Source organism: Chionomys nivalis, chromosome 8, assembly GCF_950005125.1.
Source record: "Chionomys nivalis chromosome 8, mChiNiv1.1, whole genome shotgun sequence".
NCBI classification, from domain to species: Eukaryota; Metazoa; Chordata; class Mammalia; order Rodentia; family Cricetidae; genus Chionomys; species Chionomys nivalis.
The window spans coordinates 16116063-16129920 of record NC_080093.1 but is presented as its reverse complement, the minus strand read 5'-3'; the positions used below and the strand labels follow the sequence as shown (position 1 = coordinate 16129920).

Sequence of the window (13858 nt, the reverse complement as noted above, 5' to 3'; positions counted from 1 at the left end):
GGTGCAAGACACCCCAAGATCAGTTCTCAGCACAATGGAAATTTGTTTGCCCCAGAGGACAAAAGGCAGGGATTAAGAGTCACAGACAGGAGACATAGGATGAGGGAGAAGGGAAAAGAAACAAGGGAGATGGAAAAGGTGATTTGCCCCAGAGGGACGAAGGACAGAGAGGAGACAGACACAGCCCATTGGCAAATGGCAGTTTATAAAGGTAAAAGGGAAACCCTGTGCCAAGGTGAGGTGTTTAATCTTGATTGGGCATGTTAATTAGGGGCTTTTTATTGCTGAACTTCAATACTTTGGTATCTGGGCCTTGATGGTTGGTTTTAGGAGGAGGAAGAGAACAGACCCCAGGGGGGTAGCTTTAGGAATGCAGTCGAAGGGTTTTTACAAGGAGGCAGGAATGGGGAAGGTTAGGTCTGCCAGAGCGCGTTTGCTGCACTCAGGCCTACTAGGAGCCCTTCATCATCAAGAGCGCCTTCCCTTGCCCAGTCCAAACAGATACGCATAGTTTAAAAGAGCAGAGGTGCCTGCGTTTTTCCCCTCAGCCTCCCACATACGGACTCTTCAAAGATGTTCAACCACTGTCCAGCGGGAAGAACTGCTATTCACAGGGGCCGGCGACAAAGACACAAACAAAACCCAGCTCTTCCCGAGTCCTCTTCCCTGCTCACCGGTCCGATAATCCCTTCACGCGGTCTTTAAAATCTGACCAATTCATGGAGCTCGCTTGAGTAGTCTGCTTTCTGCTTCAGTCATGCCAACTTCTCACTACCAAAGCTCCAGCTGTGCTATTCCATGGCCACCGTAGCCATCAGCCAGGAAGCAGGCATTGCCTCAGCTCCCAGCCCGTACAGGAAAGAGGAGGCAGATTCTGCCTCAAAGTTTGGTGAGATTTGTATGCCCCCTCTTAACTCCAGGTCTACACAGAGTCGGGATGTATTCCATAGCTTTATGTACAGTTCCACCTAATGTTACCATCTACATGGACAGGATCAGAAAGCTACAGAAAGAAACTTCAATGGAAATCTCTCCAGGTTGATATGTCCATATATAATGTTCCTCAACCCTCCCAGGTTCAAGGTTAGCATGGGAAAGACACAAAAATGTGTCAGAGTCTCTGTTGTCCCCTGAGTTGCCAGGTCACCTTGACACAGGTGTGCAAGCTGAGTTTGGCATCAACATCTCCAGGCAGGTGGACATGCAGAGCCCCTCAGAGTGATGTTCCCTCCCTGAGGAGAAGCAGAGGCCAGGAACTGCATTCCTGCAAGGACCCTTTGACTGCCTTCAGGGGGAAATTTCTTCTGCAGCCAGTTTAGGGCCAGGGTGGGCAACAGGAAGAAGAGGTCCCTGGGAATACATTTGCATAACAACCAGTGTTTCTTCCTTCCTTTCCTGAGTTCACAAAACTCTCCTTTACAACCCTGGGTTTAGCTTCCAGGAGAGCCAGAGGAAACAGGCAGGAGTTGGCCTTTCTCAGGGTGAGGACAGTGTTGAAGATGAGGCACACACTTCTCTAGGTCACTGGACTGAGAGGAAAAGAGTTCCCGGACACTGGAATGCCAGGGATGAGGGTCCCTTCAGCTGGTGCAGGCTCTGAGACTCAGTGGGGACAGGCTGGTGCTGGGCAGGGGCAGAGCTGCAGCTGAGCAGGGCTGAGGGAGAAGCTGCCCCTCCCGGCACCCCCCCCCCCAGTTCCTGTGAGACCTGTGTTTCTGTCAGAGCTCTCTGTACTCTCTTGCTGCTGTGAGGAGAGACCCCAGACCCCTGGTTCTGTCAGGCCTCCCTCAGGCTGTCTAACCTCTGAGGCGTTCCTTCAGTTATCTTTGGCCTCAGGTGTCTATGGCGTCTCTTTCTCAGAAGTCTGGTATTAGGAGTCCCAGGAGTCTTCCCTCGCTGAGAGGGAAGAGTGTTGTTCAATCCTCTTCCGAGGTCTGTGAGAGTTTTGCTTTCCAATCTCTTGTATGCAACCAAAGAAAACAGTTCTGGAAAGAAGCTGTGCAACCGGAACTAACGTAAGCCCGAGTTACAATAACGTGCCCAGAATTTCAACACAGACAGATAACAGTGGAATCCTTCCGTGTTCAGCCGAGCACCTATACTCCCAAGCTCATGAAAATCAGAACTCTAGACTCTCTGAGCAGGAAGGGGCTCTTGTGTGTGGCTGTTTCTCAGAGTATCGTGAGAGTGGGGAGAGGGTTACTGGTGTGCCCTGTGACCCTGTGCTCCCCACAGTGTGCCGCTCTCTTGCTTCTTCTCATGAATAAAACATCTTCATAGGACAGCTTGAGCATTTCCTCCTTCATGCAGCCGGCGCAGAGGGCCGCTTCTGTGAGATCAGAGATGAAGGGGTGGTCCACTCAGCGTGGTTATCAGTGACAAAGAAAGAGTGTGAAGAAGCTTCTGGGTTGGTGAAGGGACACAGACCCTCTTAGAAATGAGATGTCAGCGGAAGTCCGAGGTGCCAGTGCAGTAATCAATCTCCTTCACGTGACTACTTTCTTCTCTTTCCCCCGCCCAAGATGGCAGAAATTCCCATACTTTGTTGCTGTTGCTTTGTTTTTCAGTTCCTGCATGGCTAGAGGGATGGTGGGAGCAAGAACAGAACAGGACAGAAGAAATGAAAGGACAGACAGAATCAGAGTGGTATCAGATTCACCTTTCAGAAAAATACCAACTTTGGCCAGCTAGGAAGAGCCAGCCTTTGGTAACTGAATTCAACGCTTGGTTTTTGTAGAGCAAGGTGAGTGATCACGGACAGGAATCACGAGGCTCAGTCTGCACAGAGTTGAGCCAGCCATGCGCCCACTCTGAGATGTGGAAGGGACTCGTGGCCCTTGAATCAGGTCAGGCCATCTCCAGTCATGACTTCTGGCTTAAAGTGGCTGTTCGGCAGAAGCTGTTCCCACCCAGAGCTGAATTAGCCCTGTGCCAACTTGGCTTGTGAAATGTTTACCAGCGGTTTATGGGAGTGTGGCGAAAGGCCACTCGAGGCCCAGCGGGCTTTTAAAACTCTACTTGCTTAATTTCTGTTTTTATAATAACGAGTAAGAAAATTAAGTGTCCTGGAGAAGAGTCTCAACAAGCCTGCCTTCCCGATCATAGGACCCCCCAGCCAGAGAACCAAAAACGGGCTCTGTGCTGGCGTTTATGAAGCAATCTATCAAACTGTCCAAGTAGGATGAAGATGTACCGTTTACCCTTTGCCTTAAAACACCCACCTTCGTATCTTTGGATGCAATGCCTGAATTTAGAATCTGCTGACTAAAACAGGATGCAGAGGTGAGTGTCAGTAACAGCAGCCTAGGGGAAAAGAGAGGAATAGCTGCAGTTCCGGGCCAGGCCAGGCTATAGGGAGAGAGAGGCAGAGGCAGAGGCAGAGGCAGAGGCACAGGCACAGGCAGAGGCACAGGCAGAGGCAGAGGCACAGGCACAGGCAGAGGCAGAGGCACAGGCAGGCGGATCTCTGGGAGTTCAAGGCCAGCCTGGTCTACAAGAACAACAAAAACAATCCTGTAAGTGATCAGAGTACCAGTGTCCTCTGAAGCTTCTCAGTGGAAATAGCCCTGTATATTCTAGCCCCTTCCAGGACCTTTCACCAAATGCTCTTCTTTCTCACCTCACTTGGGGTCCAACACCATATGCCAAGCTGCCCCCCACCCATGAAGGTGTTCTGCTTATCTCTCCACAGCCCATTACCCAGGACCAGGCAGTCCACTGCACAAGGCCCACTCACTACTTACACTGTAGAAGTAACTTCTCGTCATCACGCCCTCCAAATCCCAACCGCAGCAAAAACGTCTACCTCAACTGTCCAAGAACATCAGAATGGAAATCGTGAAAGGAAGAAAGACAGAAATGAAGGTAAGAGAGAGGGAGGGATGAGAAGAGGAGGGGAAGCAGGAAGAGGCAGGGGAAAGATGGCCGCTCTGTTGGCCTCCATCATGGAGCACACGACAACAGTGTGGGTTAATCTCAATTCCACATTAGGAAATCCTTGTTTTGCGTGTGAAAACGGTAAATAATAATGACGTACACTGCCTTTTAGTCACCTCCCCTCCGTGAGCTCACACTGGAACACTCACCTGTCATGGAGGAACAGAGAAAGGAGTTTCTCTAGGTCTCGTGGCTAGTGATGCGCTGACCTAGGGTGCAACTAGACTCATCTCTACTTGGTCCTGGCTTGCTCCTGCCTTTGATTTAAAGATGAGAGGCAGCAGCAGTAACCACACAGCGTGATCTGAGGATTGCTGTAAGCTCCGGGATGGCTACAGGACAAGACCTTCCACGCTGACCCACCACCTCACTACTCTCCAGTTCTGATTCCCATGACTCGCCGCGGATGTAGGGAAACGAACAGAATCCCATGCTTGGTTACTGTTTCCCGTGCATCTTTGTCAGAAGGCACATCTATTACCTTGAGAAAGAGCCTTTGAGCATCCTTCTTCTGGGACTTAGGAAACAAGGTCAAGGATCACATACATATTGAAAACGTGTCTTGTGCCATGTCCCTGGGGAGACAATAGTGAAGGAGACAGACATGGTGTCTGCTCAAGAAGCATGTCATACAGGCGAATGAAGGTCACTGACCAAAACCACATGGGGTTCAGATAGGATGTGGTAAGAGGAGATAGCCTGATAGAAGAAAAGTGAAAGGCTACTGGGAAGCTAAGTGTGGCGAGATGTGCCTGGAATCCCAACACTTCAAAGCTGAGACAGAAAGATCAGAAATCTAAACCCACCTGGGTTACTCAGCCAGTTGCAGGCTAGCTTGGACTACATGGCAAGATGCTGTCTTTTTTTTTAATGTTCTTATTTTTTTGAGCTTACAATATAATTACATCCCTTCTCCCTTCTATTTCCTCTCCCCAAATCCTCTCATATGCCCCTCCTTACTCTCTTTCTAGTTTATGGCCTCTTTTCTGTCTGTATGTTCATGTTTTCAGGGTTAACCATTGAATAACCATCTGGCGTACTATTCCCTGGGGAAGACTATTTCTCCCATTCCCAGCATTCCTTAATTGTGTGTAATTCCTCATGTAGGGTTGGGGCTCTGGGCTTTCCTGCATCCACATTAGCGTGTCTATTGGTGTCGTCCTTATTCAGCTCCTGCTTCAGTAGTCATATGGATGGCTGTAGCTTCTGACATCCCTATGAAACATGACCGCACATCAAACTTCCTGCTCCTCTGTCTTTTACCCTCTTTCTGGCCCCTCTTCCACAATGGTCCCCGAGCCTTCGGCGCAGGTGTTGTGTTGTAGATGTATCAGTTGGGACTGGGCTCCACCACTCCGCATTGTGATTGGTTGTGGTTTTCTATAATGGTCTCCGTCTGTTGCAAAACAAAGTTTTCCTGACAAGGAGCAAGAACTACACTTATCTGGGGTGTCAGGACAAGTGTTTGGAGCATAGTTAGAGACTATGCTGGTTTAGGGACGTAGTTGGTGGAGGTTTTCCTCCAAGATCCATGACTCAGTAGCCCTGGGCAGTTGGCTAGGTTTCCAGTACCAGGCATGTGCTCTTTTCCCTCTGGTTGAGCATCTTTGTTTTTGTTTTTTTAAGATACAGTCTCAGGTTCTCGAAATGAAGTATGGTGGAAATAAGAAGAGTGGTCAGAGGTGAGGGAAAGACTTAATCAGGGAGCTGCTCAATCCCAGAAGGCACCAAGGTCATTGTGTTAGCTCCGGCTGCAGCCAGTCTAACAGTGGCACCTTCATCTGTGCATCACATGACCCCTTAAAAGTGTCCGTCAGTCACAGTCCTCTCTTGCTCTTTTTGCTTTCTTGTCTGTCTGTCTGTCTGTCTGCCTGCCTCTCTCATGTCCCCACTCCAAGTCGGCCTTTGGCTTTTCCACTTTCCCCTTCTCCCCTCCCCCTTTCCCCAATAAACCTCTTGCACTAACTCAGTTGCCTGTGGCGTCTCTTAGCAGCATACCTTGGCAGGATCCGCCTAAGGTACCGACTTTGCCTCTTTTTAGCCTTTCCCACAGCAAGACCAGACTTGACTTCATCTCCAGGGCAGTTGATCTCTGAAGAGTTTTCAACAGCACCTGTGAGACATCTAAGTGGAGATATCCTGGAAGCAATTAGGGGTGCAATTCTAGCTGGGTGTGGTGGCTCAGATCTGTGATCCCAGTACTGGGGAGGCTGCGGCAGAGTACTGATGCAAACCCGAGGTCAGTCTGGGCTATATCATGAGTTCTGAGCAAACCTCAACCACACTGAGAGATCTTGTCTCAAAAAGCCAAGCCAAGCCAAAAACAAACCAAATCACGAAGGACACACACAACTTCAGGGAAGCAAGACAGGCGATCAAAAGGAACATCTTAGTTCGAGACCAGCCTGGTCTACAGAGCTAGTTCCAGGACAGGCTCCAAAGCCACAGAGAAACCCTGTCTCGAAAAACCAAAAAAAAAAAAAAAAAAAAAAAAAAAAAAAAAAAAAAAAAAAAAGGAACATCTTGAGTTCAGAGGAAGCTATTCAGGCTATGGAGCATATGACGAGGCAAACTGAAGTGAGACTAGACACAAAACCATGGAAGAACACTAGAAAGTGAAAAACCAAGAGTCATACAGAGGTACAGAGCCAAGACGGGGGAGGCCAATAGAAAATGAATAGTCACGGGGCTTCAGAGAAGGATGGAGGAGGTGCTGGGAAGATGGATAAGTGAGTAAGAGCACCAGCCATGCAAACTTGAAGAGGACCCAAGTTCAGCTCAGTGAGTAAGAATGCTTGTTGTACAAGCATGAGACCTGAGTTCGAATCCTTAGCACCCATGAAAAAAAACCAAGGCATGTTTTCTTTTCATGTGTGTCTGTCCCCACATCAGTAAGGTGGATGCAGATAGGTGGGTCTCAGGAACTTGTTGGCCATTATAGGTGAAAGGGCAAGCTTCCGCTTAAGCAAGAGTCTTTGTCTTGGAGTGCTGGGCACGGCCAGAATGGTTTGGGTAAAAGCAAAAAGAAGAGACATGATTTAGCAAATAGGAGCCACCCACTCATTGATCGATCAGTTAGCAGTTGACATGTGTGCCATTGTGCACATGTGTGTATGTGTTAAAGATTTAAGTTGTCAAGGTTCCAGGCAAGAGATCTGAAGGTTTTCTTCAGGGCTAGAAAGATGACTCAGTAGGCTAAATCAATCTATCAAGTTTGATGGCCTGACCTCAATCCCACAACTCACAAGATGGAAGGAGAGAACTGACTCCCACAAGTCACCCTCTGGTTTCCACATGTGTACCCACACAAGAAGCATAGAAATTAAAAATACATAAGTAAAAACTTTTGTTCGGAGAGGAAAAAATGAACAACTAAGCTTTTTTAAAAAAGAGAAGCCAGGCATGGTGGCACATGACTTTAATATAGCACTTGAGAGGCAGAGGCAGGTGGCTCTCTGTGAGTTCAAAACCAGTCTGGTCTACACGACAAGTTCCAGGCCAAAGTTACATAGTGAGACCTTGTCTCAGAAAATAAAAAAAAAAAAGGGGGGGGGCTAGCGAGATGGCTCAGTGGTTGAGAGCACTGGCTGTTCTTGGGCTCAATTCTCAGCACCCACATAGCAGCTCACAACTGTCTGTAATTCCAGTTCCAGGGGATCTGACACCCTCACACAGATATACATGTAGGAAAAACACCAATCACATAAACATAAAAACAAACAAATGAATAAATGACCCTAAAAACCAGAAGCATAATGGGGGTGGGGAAGGCAGAACCTTAGGGAAGGTCCGTGGCAAGGAGGGGGCCCCAAAAGTGGGATAGTGATGGAGGAAGGTCATTGGCTAATAAAGAAACTGCCTTGGCCCATCTGATAGGGCAGAATTTAGATAGGTGAAGTAAACAGAATAGAATGCTGGGAGGAAGAGGAAGTGAGCTCAGACTCGACAGCTCTGCTCTCTGGAGCAGACGCCATGCTCCCCTCTCCCCGGCAGACGCGATAAAGCTCCGACCCAGGATGGACGTAGGCTAGAATCTTCCCGGTAAGCACACCTTGGGGTGCTACACACATGAATAGAAATGGGCCAAGCAGTGTTTAAAAGAATACAGTTTGTGTGTCATTATTTTGGGGCATAAGCTAGCCATGCGACCGGGAGCTGGGGCGGCATGAACACAGCCCACAGCTCCTTCAACAGGATAGGGCTTCTGAGGCAACTGATTGTCGTACCATGCTGTCTTAGGACACTGTAGTCCCTACATTCAGTGGTCATCGGGTCTGGGATTCTCCCACTCACCGACAGCTCTTGTTAAAGTCCTTCTCTAAAGAGCAAGAAGACAAAGCCCTGGGGCAGCTCTTTAGATTTCTCCGCAAAGAAGCTGGCCAGCGGGAAGAGTAAAGAAGAGAGCCAAGGAATTAAGACAGGTAGCAGGTGCTCTTTGGCCAAGAAACTAAAATGAATTTGGTTTACGGATGTGAGTTGCTCTAAGTTCTTTCCTGCACATTTTCTAGTGACGGGGATGTTGTCAGCACAGAGGTAAAACCATAGTGGGTTGGAGAGGGTGCAGCAGTTAGAGTCCTTACTGCTCCCGAAGACCCAAGTTTGATTGCCACCAGGTACCTATCAGGTGGCTTGCAATCACCTGTGACTCCGCCTCCAGGGGACCTGACCCTACTGATCTCTGTGGATGCCTACGCTCAAGCTTGCACCCCCATATACACACTCACAATTACAAATGAACCTTAAAAGAAAGTATATGATGTCCTTTAACACGAGGTGGAGCTTCTTTTCCCAAGGGAGTTGAGCAGTAAACCAAGTTTCATATAGCACAGTAGCTTGCCCGTCAATCAGCCTGTTGCTAAGGAAACTGCCTTGGCAAAGTGGACTGATGCACTGATTCTCTTCCCACTCTCAGAGTTTCTGGAATTATACAGTCAAGGGATCTTGGCATGAAATGTGTCTTTTCAAGGTTATAGAACAGAAAACCAGGCTCTCAAAACACCCCTGCCCTCTGAGGTCTCTGAGCCCCACACACTCCTTATTTTAAATTTCCAGGGATCATTAGCAGATGGCCCTTCAGTTTGTCCCCAAAATTCATTCAACAATAAAAGGTCCTTTTACTCTCTAGCTTTGAAGCTCACGTTGCACAGAGTGATGAAGTGAACACATTCCTGACTTCAGATAGCTTATGGTTTAGTGACAGTGGAAGGGGAAAGAGACTCAAAGGATTCTAGGTGCCTGGAATGTTAGAGAATAGGCAGGTGATTTCACCTCTGTAGGGAAGTGCTGTCTTTAGTCAATATTGTCAAACCAGGAGTGTGTCCAAATACAGCAGCTATACAACCTTAGATGCCTGCACCCATCAGTTGTAGATTGGTCCTTGGGGGAAGCGCTTGGCAAGTCCCTCCTTCCTGGTTAGTGTCTGAGGTGTTTCCTCTTATGGAGGGCGCTCTAAGCACACTCGCCATTCCTGAGAGTCAAGGGCACAGCTGGTAACAAGCACCGGGTTGCTGATAACATCAGCATTCTCTGTGTTTCCGTGTTTTGATGGCTCTGTTGGCCTGATGGAAGAACTGTGTGATAATTCTGAAGATGGAATATTGAGAGACAGCTTTACAAACTGAGTTTTAGTATTGCCTGTCTACTGTATTCCTGTGAATATCATCGGAGTGATTTGTGGTTATTAGTTCTTTGTTATTTGTCTGTGGACAGAGTCTCAAACCCAATGTTCTTGCCTCAGCCTCCAACATGCTGGGATTACATATGAGCACCTCTGTGCTAAGCCTTGGTGATGTGGGATTCCCCTCCATATGCTATGAATATGGTTCATTACCATTGGTTAAAAAAAGAATCTGCTTTGACCTATGGCAGGACAGAATAGAGCAAGGTGGGAATTCCAAGTAGAGATCGAGGAAGAAAGAAGGCGGAGTCAGGCAGATGCCATGTAGCTGCTGAAGGAAAAAGACGCCAGAACCTTACCAGTAAGCCACATCCTCGTGGCAATCACAAATTAATAGAAATGGGTTAATTTAAGATGTAAAAACTAGCTAGGAATATGCCTGAGCCATTGGCCAAAGTGTTGTAATTAATATAGTTTCTGTGTGTTTCTTTGGGACTGAACGGCTGCAGGACTGGGCAGGACAGAAACTTCCATCTACTCCTTGGTAAAGAACCTTTATGGTTTACTGTCTAGACTCCTAATTAAAACCACTTGGTGCTTGAGTCCAACATACAGTCAAAGGGAGATAAAAGTTTAAGATGTTTTACCACAATTATTTAGTATCTTTCTCTTTTATTTTATAATTCTAACCTCAGAGTTTGAACTAATTTTAGTTTAGGGGTGTGGCTAGTTTGAATGTAATTGGCACCCATAATCTCACAGAGAGTGACACTATTAGAAGGTGTGGCTTTGTTGGAGTGGGTGTGGCCTTATTAGTGGAGGTGTGTCACTGTGTGGCAGGTTTGAGGTTTCCTATACGTAGGATACTGCCCAGTATGTCCCCTGACTTCCTATTGCCTTCCAGATGTAGGTATCTCAGCTACTTAGCCAGCACTATGTCTGCTGCATGCCACCATGCTCCCCATCATGATGGATATGAACTGAACCTCTGAAGGCATAAATGAGTTGCCCTAATTAAATGTTTTCTTTATAAGAGTTGCTGAGGTCATGGTGTCTCTTCACAGCAACAAAAATCCTAACTAAAGCCAGGCCGTGGTGGCACGTGCCTTTAATCCCAGCACTTGGGAGGCAGAGGCAGATGGATCTCTGTGAGTTCAAGGCCAGCCTGTTCTACAAGAGCTAGTTCCAGGACAGGTTCCAAAGCAATACAAAGAAACCCTGTCTCAAAAACCCAAGAAAACAACAACAAAACCCTAACTAAGACAGGTGTGTGTGTGTGTGCTTTTTTTTTTTAATATTGAGACCCTGGAATGGGCTAGACAAATGCTCTACCACTGAATTATATTCCCAGCCTACATGTTAATTTGTATCCATGTATCACCAATTCTAATGACTGTCCTATATGTTAACGAGCTGAATGTGGTAAAACACAGGCCATGGGTTTTATTTGTTAAATGCACCAAAGTTGTTAGCTTGTGCATAATCAACATTCTGTCTCCATTTTATTCTCTCATGCACTTAGCATTTATTAGGGGTTTTCTAAAGGGCAGGCTTTCCAGGACCCAAGAATGTATCACTGAATGAAACAGACATATGTCCCTGCCCCATAGAGCTGATGTCTTAGTGGGATTTATATTTGTTCTTGAATAACCCATTTTGAGAAGGATTCCACTTTGGGGTGGGGGAGAAATAAATGGACAGAATCTTATATCAACGGGCAGTGGCAGTCCAGCATAGGCACAGGGCTTCTGGGCTTTTCAAGCAGCAGACTGTATTTATCTCTGGCTGTAAATGTCGACTGCCTTGACGGGTTACTCTGTCTAGGGTCTGTAACCCGCCTGGCTGGTCAGTTATTCCAGGGTCACGGAGAGGTACCACCTGAAAGACATGGTCTGATAAGAGGAAGAAGGCTAAGCATAGTTCTTGTCAAAGCCTCTGTTTATTAGAGTCATGGTTACAGCTTATATAGCCCCTGGATGAGGAGCTTGGGGGGCTGAGGCACAGGATCTTGCCACGTGGTCCACGCCGGTCACGTAGGCCAAGAGGTTACGATCGGTCAGGTCACAATTCCTCTGCCAGGAGTTCACAAGTTGACACACCTAGTTCTCTAGATAGTTTGGAATGTGAGGCAGGTTCCGTTAACAGATAGCTCTCTATTAACAGACAATTTGGGTGTGGGATAGGCTTTGTCAGTAAAACAATTCTCAATACAATTGGGAAGTGGAGCCCTCTGCAAAACTCCTCACAGCGGTGATCCCTATAATAATTTTTTTTGGGGGGGGAACATGGCTCCTGACATGTAAAGATCCTCTTTGCTATTTTTTGGTCCTAGTTTTTTTTTTTTTAATGTTTTATTCAATGGTGTTAAATTTCACAAATTTGAAAGTCCTAGTAAAAATGAAGGATTGTTCTGTTATTCCAGGACACATAACAGGCATTTATTTGTTTATCTATGACAAATTTGCATACGCTGAAAAACACAAATTCCATAGATTCATTAATTTAATATTTGTTTACTTATGCCATGCTGTGCCAGCCAGGCAAGTGTTCTGCAGCTGAGCTCTATGCCCATCCTGTATTTACATTTTTAAGTAAGGAAATGTGTAGGAGCCATCATAACGCTGGTGCCTTCCGCAGCTACAGTACAGGATAGAATTCCATGTTGTGTTCAGAACAATGATCCCGAGACACTGCAGGATGCTGAATCGGTGAGAGGAGATTTAATTATGTCCATTAGGATACTTATTAAAGCAAGGAAATGGACTGGGGCAGTTGAGAGAGATTTCAGACAGAAAGTGTCTCCTCATTAACCCATAGTTAATCAGAAACCCAATTAACCAGCGAGCTCTCCTCCAGGACTTCACTCCTTCCAGACTTACTTATTCTTCTTTACAGCCGTGACCGAATCACTGGTCCAGACCCCACCAGCTCAGATTTACACCGCGGAAATCAATGGATTCTTTCATTCTCCGGCAGGACAAAATGCTTCCAGAGAGAAAGAGTCACCTCAGAGACCGAGAGCTGTTCTGTTTAGAAACAGACACAAAATGACACATAAGGTTTGAATTTTGCTTTAAAAACACTCTAGAAGTAGCATATTGGGTGTACTAGTTAGGTGTACTAGTTAGGTGTACTAGTTAGGGTTACTATTGATGCGGTAAACACCAATGACCAAAGCAATCTGGGGAGGAAAGGGTTTATTTGGCTTTTATTTCTACATCATAGTTCATCACTGAAAGAAATCAGGACAGGAATTCAAATAGGGCAGGAACCTGGATGCAGGAGCTGAAGCAGAGGCCATGGAGGGGTGCTGTTTACTGGCTTGCTCCCCAAGACTTGCTTAGACTGCCTTCTTACAGAACCCAGGACAGCCTGCTGAGGGATGGCACCACCCACAATGGTTTGGCTCCTCCCCCATCAATTACTAGAAGGCAAAGCAGAGAAGCAAACCAACTGACCATCTGCCAGAAAGTGTTATGCCAATTCAAAAATAATGGTACCCTTCTTAGGGCTCCTCCCCACGTGCAGACCCAGGTACATCTACTAAAAATAAAGATAGAGAGTTCTAGGCCAGTGGAACAGAGTTTGCTTAGCATACGCAAGGACTGGGATTCAACCTCACCCAAAATAGAGTTAGAAAATAGGATCATTGCAACACAGAATGAAAATTAGTGAGGTATTATGAAAGCATTTTGGAGGTTCCTCAAAAGTGAAAAATAGGAAAAAGGTGCTGGGGACATGGCTAAGTGTCCCCATTGCATTTGCTTGCATTTGCTGTGCAAGCACCAGCAAATAAGTGTACACATGCGTGCACACGTGCACACACACACACACAATTAAAAATAGGTCTGCAACCTCAACACTAGGAAAGTAGAGGCATGAAGATCAGAAGCTGAAGGTCATTCTCAGCTATATAGTAAGTTTAAGGCCAGTTAGTGATGTATTTCTGATCTTGATTAAGGTATTGTGATTGTGTAGTTCATTTAAAAACGTAATGTATATAGGTTGTTAATGGATAATCAATAATAGTCAAGCTTGTAGTCATGTTAGTTAAGATTTTCTAGATGTACATAGATATATTTTAGGTAGGCATTCTTTATATCTTTCAAAGATTATAGAATATGGCATTTTAAATGTTTTAATAACTTAGGGTTTTTCATGACAATGAGACACATCTGCTCCTGGCAGCACCAATCTACTTCAAGAAGAAGATGGGCATCGAAGAGGCACCTTATGGAGTTTGATAGCCATTTGGGCAAGAAACTGCTCTTGCCTGGACTATTGCATAAACTGGACACAGAGAAC

General features: G+C 46.4%; 1 long non-coding RNA gene across 1 annotated transcript; it reads left to right on the top strand.

The window, feature by feature from the left end:
- Window positions 1–3083: 3083 nt before the first annotated feature.
- LOC130880497 (uncharacterized) lies at window positions 3084–12733 on the top strand. The gene is made up of 3 exons (XR_009057611.1): window positions 3084–3282; window positions 3692–3864; window positions 12449–12733. It is a non-coding gene; the product is annotated as an uncharacterized LOC130880497 (long non-coding RNA).
- Window positions 12734–13858: the final 1125 nt, after the last annotated feature.